General features: G+C 42.0%; 1 pseudogene across 1 annotated transcript in view; it reads right to left on the bottom strand.

Moving 5' to 3' along the window:
* LOC308280287 overlaps positions 1-13,108 on the bottom strand; it is a 104,938-nt pseudogene that overhangs the window by 69,787 nt on the left and 22,043 nt on the right. The window contains exons 7-10 of the transcript in view: positions 10,481-10,507; positions 9,673-9,717; positions 4,798-4,842; positions 3,992-4,045 (exon numbers count right to left, since the gene is read on the bottom strand). The product of the transcript in view is annotated as an uncharacterized misc_RNA (transcript). The remainder of the gene's footprint in view (positions 1-3,991; positions 4,046-4,797; positions 4,843-9,672; positions 9,718-10,480; positions 10,508-13,108) is intronic.

Genomic DNA, 13,108 nt, shown 5'->3' with positions numbered 1-13,108 from the left:
GATATTATCATAAACATGTCGGAAATGATCGGTATTGTATTTTCTTTTCTTTTTTTTTACGATTTTTTCCTTTCTTTTTTACAGGAGTTCTTACTGTATGGTAGTTAGGGGTCTGCCAAAAACCCCAAAGTGGGGCTTGGGGACTCTCAGGGATCCTTGAGGGCATTCCAGGGGGTCCCCGGCTAAATGTTAGATAGTTAGGAACCAAATGGACCCATATGGGTCTGTACAAATGGAACCAAATGTACCCATTCCATTTGTACACTCTTAACATGATTTTATATTATAAATTGGGGTCCCAGCTATATATAAATGCTATTAAATGGGGGTCAGTAGCCTAATGCATTTCAAACTGGGAGTCCTTGAAATTCAAATGGTTGAGAATACTGCTAGATATTATATTAGCATATATCCGTATCGGTTAATATCGGTATCGGAAATTAAGAGTTGGATATTATCGGTTATCGGTAAAAAAGTCAATATCGGACATCCCTAGTGTAAGACTTTTTGCCTGCCCCTTGCCTGCTTCCATTTTTGAATAATAAAACCTGTTTTCCCCGTGCCATAGTGTCTGCATTTGAGTCCTGACAGTTTGGGTAATTTCTAATAAAAACCCAGGCTTTCTTTCAATCTGTTGGTACAAAACCCATTTGGATTGTCGGGAAATGCGCTGTGAAATCACATTCCCCGAGTTAGAAGTGTGCCCTCGGCAGAGCCTGACAGACCTGAACACGGACCACCTGACTCGAATTTTCATTGGACACAGCACGATGGAAGCTCCCCTGATCTCATGCAGGGGTTGTCACACCAAATTCTGGGCCCTGGGTACAAGGATTCACTCACATTTTGTGCTTTAACTATCGAAATATAGCAGATATACAAGCTCACAGCGAGCTTGTAGATCTGCTATTTTTGAAAAATCGTGAAAAATGTGTGCGGAGTCTGAATATTTCAAATCCTTCTAAGGTTTTTTGAAAAACCTATGTTCCTATGTCAGTGGTGCTCAAACCGTTTCATGTGAAGGAACCCCAAAATTATATGTATTTGGCCACGGACCCCCATCTCAAAATATTTAGTGCCAGGGACCCCCCCAGAAGCACTTGGTGTCGCGCTGTGAGCTCGAATATCTACTATTTTTGAGCGGTGGTCACACCGTCTCCATAGCGTGGCCGTGTGTGTAGGTATGTTTGTTTGTATGTGGGTCTGTATGTAGCCTCAAGCCTGTGGTGTAGTACCTTTTCTGACCACACATGTTAAGGGAGGGGCGCTGTTGTTCAGGCCAGGCCACACACACACACACACACACACACACACACACACACGGGGGGGGGGGGGGGGGGGGGGGAACCACCGCTCAGTTCACACGGGTGTGATTTTCAATATAATGAAGGCCCCTCCACCTTGGGCCCTAGTAACTCGGTCCCCCCCCCCCCCCCCCCCCCCTGTGAAGCCCCTGATCTCATGCACATACAAGTCATACATACGCACGCGTCCCACAAAATAGTATAGCTCTGTCCTCCCTTAACCCCTCTACTATTCCTATCCCTAATGTCAAAGAGGGGTTCAGACATGTACAGTACTCGGGGATGGGGGTGTGGGGGAAGGGGGGAGGCTCTAGTGTAGAAAATCCCCTCAGTGAAAACTTTTACTGGCGAGCCGTAAATCAAATCGTACCCCCCCCCCCCCCCCCCACCCACCCCTCTGCCCCTCCAGCGGTACAGTGAGAGGACCCTAAGGTGTGAGGAGAGGCGTGGTTGGACTCATCGGTACAGTGCACAACGGCTGTTCTTTTTTTTTTCCTTCTTTTTTAATTTTTAACCTTGTTCCTCTTTTTCTGCCCTTTTCGGGCGCGTCTAGACACGACGCGAAGTCAGACATTAGTCTGCCATTCAGTCCCGATGCGGGATGACATGACAAGTCAGACAAACCACACGAACATTCCTCCAAAAATAATTAAGGAGAGAGGGGGAAAACAGGGGCGTCAATAATTGGGTATGGCAGGGGTATGCAGCTGCCATACCCTGGGTCCAGGGGGGGAAATAAAAGTTACTTTTAAATATAAATCCACGAATGTCTCTTTGTCTGTCTGTTCTGGTTATGTTGTTAAATTACAGTAAAATAACTACAAATGAAACATTTTACAAAAATGGTCACTTTAACAAGGTATTATAATTATATTCCCCACACTTGTAGTCTCCCCATCTTGACAGAATGGTATATTCCCAGGTTCCGCAGGTCAGCTGCACAGGTGCAATGCATTATTGTTAAGTGTGGCACGTTTACTAACGTGCCAAGTTTAGCTGCACTTGAACAACCGTTCCAGGCTGCCATATCCAGCCCAAGAAACCACAGAAACGGGGGGAAAAATGTAATGTACTTCTTAATGTATCATGCCTGTTGCTAAGGTATGGCAACATGACCGGTGTCTGCAAGACACCAGTCATGTTGCCATACCTTAGCTTTTTCTGAACTGACGCCACTGAGGGGGTAACACTGGAACTGCGAGTGTGACAGGAGAGGGACGGACAAACACACTGACAGGGTAATAATAGGCCACGCACCTCGCATGGGGTTTCCGACCGGCTGCCGATGACTGACGGCACTCGGAACGACACAAAAGCTAAGTGGTTATTCAACGCGGCAGAAGAACACACGATGTACGGTATGCTCTCGCCAGGACATTCACTGTACAGAGTACACAGCGAGCCTGCGAAGAATCAATTCAATATGACCGCCCATCAAGATGCCACATCTGTGACGGTATCCTTTAAAAACTCTGAAAGAGTTCACCCCTATACAGCAGATGAAACATTAGGAGACATTCTGTGCATTCTTACCGCCTTTGAAAGTAATACTTTTCTTTTTTTGAGTCTGCCTCTCCTCAGGTAACACTCTCTCTCCGCTCTGTTGGCTGTTAAATTGTGTCCTCAGGGTTGCCCCTCTCTTCAACTATGAAGGAGACTTTAATTTGAACCAGAACCCATGTTCTGAAGACTTATTAAAGGGGCCCCACCATGAATTTCATTTTTTCTTTTTTTTGCTTGTTTTTTGGTCTTCCCAGTGTCTCTTCCAGCCCCCCAAAAAAAACAATTCATTAACTCTAAGCCTTGCCTTTCATTTCAGTGATTTTCTGAATGGGCGTGTCTGAACGGTACTCTTTTGAAATCGGGCCCCATTCTATGTCACAGGGGGCTCATTCCTATTGGGCCCCCTCGAGAAGGGGCCGGGGGCAGTACTTTTTGGGAAGTTATATTCTAAGGTGAGGTGGAACCATGAGGTAAAGTGGTGCTAAAATTGGAATGATACACAGAAGATTATGATTGACTCTACATAGTTTCCAATTTTAGCCCAAAGACAGCGCCCCGTTGCCAACAATGCATCTGAAATGGCTTGGAATTAGAGACAGACAGAACATGAAATATCAATATCTGAGTGGTTGTTTAGGCTAAAACCTGTATAAAACCGTATTATGGACCAATATTTATATAAACTAGACCAGGTCAACCTGGTTGTGCCAGACCCCCTGTCTGTCATCATCATTTATGACATCATGCCTTTTGTAGGCATGTCATCATCATGTCATCATCATATATACCCTTTATATAGAAAACCAGGACAGACAGACAGACCGACATTTGCTTATGTAGGCCTACCCATTTCATGGGTCTGGCAAATATATATATTTTAAAAGCATGGTGAGGCCCCTTTAAGTAGCTCTGCAAAACACAGTATCCTTCAGCTGAGCACATAGATTTGATCTTTGATCCGTGCATTTTAGCCCGGCGAGGGGCAAAGGTCAATCTCTGACCTCTGGGAAAATTATAGCTTGTACTGTACATAAAGGAGGTGACAGCGGAGGCAGAACATTGGATTTCATTCATCTTTAGAACTTTTTTCTTTTTTCGCAGCCAACTGCCCAAGGTCTGTAGCTTTAAAAGAACTGTGTGTGTAGGTATTTGAAAAAGTCTAAAGATGGAGAAAAAATACATACCTTTTTACCCATGGGTCCCTCGGGTCCGGCGTCGCCGTGTGGACCGGGCACACCCTGAATCAGAGGGGGGGACAAAAACAACTTTTAAATGTACGGGTGTTCATAAACGATCGGAGACATGCTGACCATGATGCATTTGAAAGCAGAAGGTGTCCACTACTCTGCAGGGATGGGCAACTTTGATGATGGTGATGGCCACTATATTTCCACCTTCACTCCAGAGGGCCACATTGCATATTGCTACATCCTACTTTGTCATTCTAGTATCTCATACAATAGAAGCAAAAATAGCAGATCTACAAGCTCAAAACGCATCGCGCTGCGATGCGTTTTGAGCTTGTAGATCGGCTATTTTCGCTTCTTTTGAATTGGAATCCTGAATTATTTTTTTGTTATTTTTTAATTGGAATCCTGAAATGTAACATTTTGATTTCATTTCAAACTCATTTAGTTATATACTTATGTTAACTTTATGAACCTAAACACAAATCCATTGGACATAAAAAATACATTTTACATACTAGTCATTAAAGTCAATATAGTCAATACTAGTCATTAAGCTACTAATACAGACTGACGGAATTAAAGCAGGTCATGTTTGGAATTGTAACAGCTGAAATCAATAATATATCAATACTCCAATATCAACCTGCGGGCCGCATTAAGTGAAGGTGGGGGCCGCATGTGGCCCCCGGGCCGCCAGTTGACCATGTATGCACTACTGTCACTACAACAACCAATTACAATACTGCATGCTTGAAGATTAGAATGATGCGTTCCTCGTAAGATAAACTGACAGAACTCACCTGAAGTCCACGGTTTCCTCTGGTGCCGACTGGCCCTTCAGGGCCCTGGGGAAGAAGATTAAAATTATTATTTCTAAAACGGCTTGTTCCATTCCTTGATTCTGATTGGCTGGTTTCCCTTTAATTGCTGTGGTATATGAGACTGTAATCCACACCTTGAATCAGTTTATATCAAACTCAGGTGCGATATTTTTTTTTCCACAGCGTTCCACAGTCCACCAATTAAATGCACCTGTGTTGTTGGCAAAAAAGCTGGGAACTACTTTTAGTCCATGGGCCATACGAGATGTCGGTATCGGAAAGGTGGCAAAGGTTATCATGCATTTTTAAAAAGCTCTATATCTGTAGATTATATTTTGGTATGATAATCCTTTCTGAGACACAGCTAAATTGGTGTTATCAGCCGCTAGAGTTGGTGTCCCATTAACTTTACATTACAGGGAAAAAAAGCAAAACATTAATCTGCTTTAAGTAACATATGAGAGGTCAAACTAGGTGTTTTTCATGATTCTAAATCCATTGCAAACATCCGTTTTGCATAAAAAACATTCATTGAGCTAAAACGGCCCCCACAAAAGTGTGAAAAGTGATGACTCATCACTTTTCATCACTAAACCATAGTCTTGTGGGGCCGTTTTTTTGCCCAAGGAAAGTTTTTTGTGCAAAACAGATGCTTGCAATGGATTCAGAATCATGAAAACCCCCTAGTTTGACCCCTCATATGCTACTTAAAGCAGATTATTTTTTTGCTTTCTTTTTAAAGTTAATGGGACACCAACTCTAGCGGCTGATAACACCAATTTAGCTGTGTCTCAGAAAGGGTTATCATACCAAAATATAATCTACAGATATAAAGCTTTTCAAAAATACATGATAACCTTTGCCACCTTTCCGATACCGACATCTCGTATGGCCCATGGACTATTTCTTGTAGCTGGGAACTACTTTCTTGCAGGCCTTGTAGTGAATTATTAGTGAAATAGAACAGTTTGAATTGGTACATGTCTATGATTTTTCATGTTGCCATATTGTAACCGTTTTAGAAAAGCAATAAGCCACGCGAGGCATGTGGTTACCTGTATTTTATAACGGCTGAGAGGGTTGGAGACTCCGCCTTGTCTCTCACCACGCCTCTCAGCTGTTATAACATACCAGGTAACCACATGCCTCTTGTGGCTTATTGCTTCAATTCAATGCTATCGTATAGGTTGCGTTGCGTTGCGTTGCGTTGCGTTGCGTTGTGTTGCGTTGCGTTGTGTTGTGTTGCGTTGCGCTGTGCAGTGCAGCCATTAAATTCAATGTTATATTATGTTGTTGGTGTTGTATGTTATGGTACACTATGCTGTTATTGTTCTGGTATTGTTATGTTATGCTATTGTCATGTTATCCTATATGATATGTTATGCTTATATGCTATGCCTTCTGCCTATATTATGTTATGCAATGCTATTCTACACTATATGTTGCTTAGCTTATAGTTTAGCCCAGCCTGCCTACCTTATCATAGTCCACCCAATAGGATGTGATGTAACTATTGTTTGTCTTGTTGTATTTAATCTGGTGACTAGCAAAACAGAGGTTTCAAAGATAAAAGGGCTATTTTTATTTCCTTTTAGTCATATGTGCCTTGTCTCCGATATAAAACATATGTGACAGCATAACAGTTTAATGAATCCCACATGTTATCATTTGCATGTTATCATTCAGGACAGTCAACTGTGTTTTTCATCCGTTTCTATGTTTTTGTTGTTCTGTTGTACTTTTGTTTATTTTTCTCTTCATTTTCATGTGAGATTGTTTCTGTGGTGCACGTTCTGTTTTTCTGACCCATCGTTGGTCATGGTCTAACTCTGAATATAATAAAGCGCAATCATCCAACAATGTGCGTTACAACCACTCGCATGCAAGGTACCACCATCACTGGGAGCAATTAGGGGTTAGTGTCTGTACCCTTTGACACAAAGTAAGGAAGGGCCTGGGATAGATCCCTAAGCTCTATAGCAGGGGTCAGCACTCTTTTTGAAATGAAGTGCCATGTTTTTATTTTCTAGATAGTCAGTGTGCCATGTCAACATACATTTTAATGACACACCATCATTTCAATTGGCAGGACATTGTTGTAACAATCATTAGACTATAACTATAATCCACCTATCTCCCCGACGCACCTCCCCAGTCAGAGTTCAGAGTTTCAATTAACGCAGAATTATGTGCAGGATGTAATTTGCTGTAAATTAGGTGTATTCATTTAACTGACCACCTTTAAAAAAATATTTGGTTTTAAAATTAAAAAAAATCCTCTCTCTCATACTTCTGCCAGTGTGCCAGTGATCACCCTCCCCTGTGCCAATGTTGGCACCCGTGCCTGAGGTTGCCTACCCCTGCACTATAGCTTAGGGCCATGGGTGGGCAACTTTGATGATGGAGAGGGACACTATATTTACACCTTCACTACAGAGGGCCACATTGCTTAGTGCTACACCTACTTTGCCATTCTAGTATCTCATACAAAAGAAGCAAAAATAGCCGATCTACAAGCTCAAAACGTGTCGCAGCCCGACACGTTTTGATCTTGTAGATCTGCTATTTTTGCTTCTTTTGAATTGGAATCTAGGATTATTTTTGGTTATTTTTTAATTGTGTAACATTTTGGTTTAATTTCAAATGCATTTAGTTATACTCATGTTAACTTTATAAACTTAAATACAAATACGTTGAACAATATATATAACATTTTAGTACTACTAAGCTACTAATATAGACTGAAGGAATTAACGTGGGTCATGTTTGCATATTTGGAAATGGAACAGCTGAAATCAATAATATCAGTATATCAGTATTCCGATATCAACCTGCGGGCCGCATTAAGTGAAGGTGGGGGCCGCCAGTTGCCCATGTATAGCTTATGCAGTGGATCTAGGCGGTTATTGAGTGCTTTTATCACATTCCTTCGACATTTTATCATTGTGCAAGTAAACTAAACTTAGCATTGTGGTGGCATTCAACACGGTGTGGTGAATAATAAAATGCATGATACTCAATAAAACCTTCATTCTGTCAACACCAGCCTAATTGGCATCGTAAAAACAGAACTCACCCACGATGCTAAGATGTGGGTAAATCTTATGTAATACTTGTGGGTTACGTTGACGCAAGGAGCATTGAACATCGTTAAATAACCAAGTCAGGATATGAGTCTAAAAGTGCCCTGGGTTGTCAAGGGCCCATAACCACTTGAGCTCTATAGTGTATGCCTCGTCGTAAGACAAAGAGAAAATATATCCAATCTACAAGCTCACAACGATTCACGTTGCGACTAGTGAGCTTGCAGATCGTCTATTTTCACTATTTGTGGAAAACAAAGAAACGTGAGACTTTTGTAGAAGATTTGTCCAAAATAGGGGTGGCAGTAATGATTACTGATTGTATTGTATTGTGATTTTTGGTCTTACATGTCACAGGGCACATAATTCATATTATTGCCTATAGAACTTCTAGTTCCATACATTTCTGTAGTTGACTTGTAATTCTGTATGTGTTTATTATTTATTGTGCAAATTTGTGAGTAGAAAGTAGGGATGTCCCGATACCACTTTTTTGCTGACCAAGTACAAGTACGAGTACTTAATTTGAGTACTTGCCGATACAGAATACCGATACTATAAGTTAAGTTTCTGTACAAGTACTTAAATAGTGTGTGGCGCTCCAAAATAAAATGCTTTAAATAATGATGTTGTCATGCCTAGAGTGAGAGAAGGTGAAAACACTGTTCATTAGTTGAACTAACACACACAAAACTGTGTCTTATAGGACTTTTGATATGTTGTTCCCAACATATTTATGAAACAAAATGGTATCTGGCGCTGCCATGAGCAATATCGGACGAGTACGAGTACAGCAAAATAGGCTGGTATCGGGGCGAGTACAGATACCGCATCCCTAGCAGAAAGCAAGTCAATTCTTTAAATAATATACATATTATAACGTTTAGCAGACTGAGTGAGGCAGTTCGCTCCCAAACCGGGAAGCGAACCCCAGCCCCCCACTCAGCAGACAAGGCAAGCAACCCGCAACGCCAAGAGAGCTAGCTCGCTTGGCATGGCGAGTTATGGCCCTATCTCTTGCAGGGTCGTTACAATATATATTATTTTTGGCTCTGACAAAGACATGTGATGTATCCTTACTAGGGCATTCACCAAATATTCGAATATCAAAGTCACTATTCGACGTTGTTCACCGAAGTCGAATATTCGCTTATTTCTATTTTTTTATTGTTACTTTAACGTTTTTTCAAAGTAACAAGCTTGGCTAGATAGGAAGTCATAAGAATGAGTTGTCAATGCCCCTGGTGGATGAATTTGTTAATGCTCTATACCGGGGCTTCTCAAAACTTTTTAGGCCGTGACCCCCAAAATAAACATATTTGAACTGGGGACCCCCACCCTGACAAGCACTTGGAATTGTAGGTATTACATTTAATGTGACTCGGTTCCACAGATAAATATTGTGAAAATATATTATATAAATATAATAAATAATAAATATATAAAATATTTTCACAATGTTTGCCTCTTGCTTACTTAATATTTGACAGTTTGGCCAGTCCTGTCGAATATTCGACTATTCGAATACATTGAGGTCGAATAATTGGAACACTAAAAATCACTATTCGTGAATGCCCTAATCCTTACGATATCATCTATATTTCACAACTGCACTGGCAGGTGAGCAGAGCAGCAGTGGTGTTCTCCTTCTCCACTAACATTCCTGTATAATTATAACAATTATAAACGATGCTAATCGTACTGGAAGTGGAACAGAGACCAACAACGACAAGGGTGTGTGTAACTGTTGTGACACGATAAATCAACGTACCCTGTCTCCCTTGATTCCAGGCGTGCCACATTCTCCTCTCTCCCCCTGGAAGGGATACAAAACGTTATCAGTTTGATGTTGTCTGCTCAAAACACTTGTCAGGGTTCCAACACGTCGCAGCCATGAATCCAATGCCATTACTTGAAATCTCCACTACCGATAATGGTCCGACTCAGGTGTATTCAGTGATAATGAAAGTGGCCGGGGGTCATCTTGTCCCTTACTGGCCTTACAGTGTGGAAATGTTTAGTTTTTTATAGATTTTCTACACCATTATAATGTTCTCGTTTTGAACATTAGACCCAATCACTGAATATCGGTAGGCCTACGTCTCCAGCTTCAGGATATGTACTGATTCACTACGAGACTGTGGCATTTTATGAGTTCAGTAGTTTACAATCTAGGCATTGAGCAGACGTTCTTAATTCAGAGCGACTGTGGTTCTCAAAACCTTTATTTTGACCATCCTAACTAAACATCATAACATAACTATGGCCATACTCTACCCTGATTGGTCGAGGACTGGCTGGCTACCTCTGAAAACTGAATCTAGCTATGCTCGTAACACGGGCCATGGTGGAAGTCCTTATATGGTCAGCACACATTCTAGTGAGGAGAATGAATGGAAAATGTACCAATTATGAATGAAATACAATCACTGAATATACCTTTAAAACAACATTTTTTTAAAAACAGTTTCCAATCCTATTTTTTTTTTCCCCAGGGGGTCTGTGGCCGTGGGAACCGTGCATTAAAAAAGAAAATCATAGAGGAAATTTGCTGAGATGTATACGGATTCATACTCTACCTTCTCTCCTTTGTAGCCAGGCTTCCCCTGTGTGTACAAAACAAAGGGCTGGTTAAGGCAGGAACGCGGAGACAACAATGAACACAGAACAGGAACAGAACAGGCCCTCTGGCTTTGTTTTTACCTTTACAGAAAATAACTCATTATAAGCACTTAACGCGTTATCTTGACACAATGGTGAAAGACGTATTAGTTGCGGCACCGTCTTCCTCATCCAGCTTCATGTGTAAATAGGGAGTGCCGTTAATTGTTTTAGGAGGAAGAATGATTGAATGTAAGTAGAATGACATGTATCGACAAATCGTGAACGTATTGTTCAGTCCTGCGTTGTCTCATTAAACAAAGGCAGCAAACGTTATTCAGCTGTTGGGTGGTCTGATAGGTGAATGTCTTACCAGATATTCACCATGACCTTAACCACATTCAACGTGTGCCTAAACCTAAACATAACCATATACTCTACCTTAAAATATCTGTATCTTAGTACCTAAACACAACCATTTCAATGCAATACTAATCTTAAACATCTTTACCCTAATGCCTAAACATAACTTTGTTAAACTTACATTAACTTGGGAATCAAACCTATCCACCTCTTTCCGCGGGAATTTACTGGAGAATCTTTTGCACCACACTTCCGGTTAACAGGAGACATACAAGCTCACGTCGCGTTGCAGATGCAACCGTTGTGAGCTTGTAGATCACACTCGGCTGCGGCGCCGGAAGCTCCGTGCAACTTCTGCGCAATGCACGATGCGATGTTGGAAAGTTGTGGATAGAATCAGTGGAACTTTAAACCATTATGGGTCGCTGATTGCTGCCTCTAGGACAGGTGTTGACTGCAGTGGATCATTTGATCAGCCCACAGAGTTTGTGGCATGCAACTTTTGTTTTTGTTTTGTTTTTATTAAGCTTGGGCAGGCACAGGCTTTATGAATGACATTCCGAAAGCCTATCACTGATCTGCAGCTTCTCAGGAATATTATGTATGAACTGAACTTGTGTATGATTGAATGTCCTTAAGCTTTATGGGATTACAGTCTCACGCTGAGGAGTGTGCATCTTGTAAAGAACATTTGTTGCTGCAACTCTATGACTCAGCTTGCTGATGGAATACTGCTCCAGGGCATAGTCCTAATTCCTAAATCACACCAATGATTTTTAATGCATTTTCTTTTTATAATATCTGCCTAAGAGTGGTCTGTGAGGCATTCATCCAGGTTAGGCAGGAGTATGCCATAATACTCCTAACATGGGTTTTGTAGATGTTAGCTCTGCCTTTATAGGATCAAGCTTATTGGCCAGCTTCCGTAGTGCTCCAAGACGCTGTCCAGCGTTTACAGCAGGGACGTGCTGGGCCCCTGTTTCAGCCCGGGAAAAAGAGTTGTAGAGGCCCTCATTGCGCGCTATAGAGAGAGACCTCTCTCTATAGGGCTGCTGCTGCTACTCAAAGATTTGCCATTTCAGATCATGACAAGTGACAAGCCAGTGGGCCAATTACTTGAGTTATATTTCGTTGTTGTCGGGTGGAAACCTTGTCGGGTCCAAAACCGTTTGTTTTGTATTTATCATTTTAAAATTGATTTAAACTAGTGAAAACAGCTGATCTACAAGCACACAACGCCTCGCACCGCGAGGCGTTGTGTGCTTGTAGATCTGCTGTTTTCACTACTTTTGTGCGACGGCCTTGTATGATGAAGCAGGGCTTTGCTTTGCGAAAGAATTTACAAATTTGAAACTTGGAGATACAAGGTTTCTGCCTGACAGTGATGATTTACATTGTTGGCCGCCCAGCCCCCAAAATGGAACGAATGGCCGGCCGGGAATGAAGTTGTCCCGCTTTTCCCAATGGCCAGCACGTCCCTGGTTTACAGATATTAGACAGATGGCCGGTCCTCATGAGTTTACAGTCGATTCAAAGACCCAGAACTTCCTTGCATCCCTAGGACCTGCAGTCTCAAGGACCTTCAGTGCTCTGGGACTGAGAAGCGTGCAGGAAAGATAATCGCTGATGACGCCATACATCACCTCTTCCAAATAACACAGGGTCAATTTTTACATTCTCAGTTAAACACTTTTTGGTGTGTATATACATAATTTAACTCTTTTAGTGCTAAACAAGCACTCGTTCTTTGTTTCACATGTCCGCCGCGCCATAACGAGCATTCGTTCTTTTACCTGTCTGAGCACTGTAAGCAGATGAGGGGTGGCGCGGGGTATACAGTAGCAGCAGCTCCCGAGCGCACATAAACAATAATGGCGGCGGGATCACTTCTTTGGTGGTTTTCTCAGCCTGGATCTACTTTCTCTATTTCTATGTCTGAAAACTGATGCAAATAGAGGGGGAGGAGCAGCCTCTCGCTCCGTAATGGCGGCCCCCATACTGTTGTGGATTTTTTCACTGCTCCGTGGGCTATTTTTCTATAAATTCGCAAAGGTAAGCTACTTTGATGGCCGTGAGCAGACTGTAAACAACCTAAAACATGTATAGATGGCGGCAAAAGAGTTAAGCAAGTGCAATTGCGGAATGTATATGTTACAGTCAGTTTGGGTAACTCAGTGAGATCGGGGTAAGAGTGCTTGTTTTGTCGTTCACCACACACCCCTAACACCACCTGGATCAATTCA

The sequence above is a fragment of the Nannobrachium achirus genome, assembly GCF_963921795.1.
Source record: "Nannobrachium achirus genome assembly, chromosome: 24".
Lineage (NCBI taxonomy): Eukaryota > Metazoa > Chordata > Actinopteri > Myctophiformes > Myctophidae > Nannobrachium > Nannobrachium achirus.
This window is presented reverse-complemented; position numbering and strand designations above follow the sequence as displayed.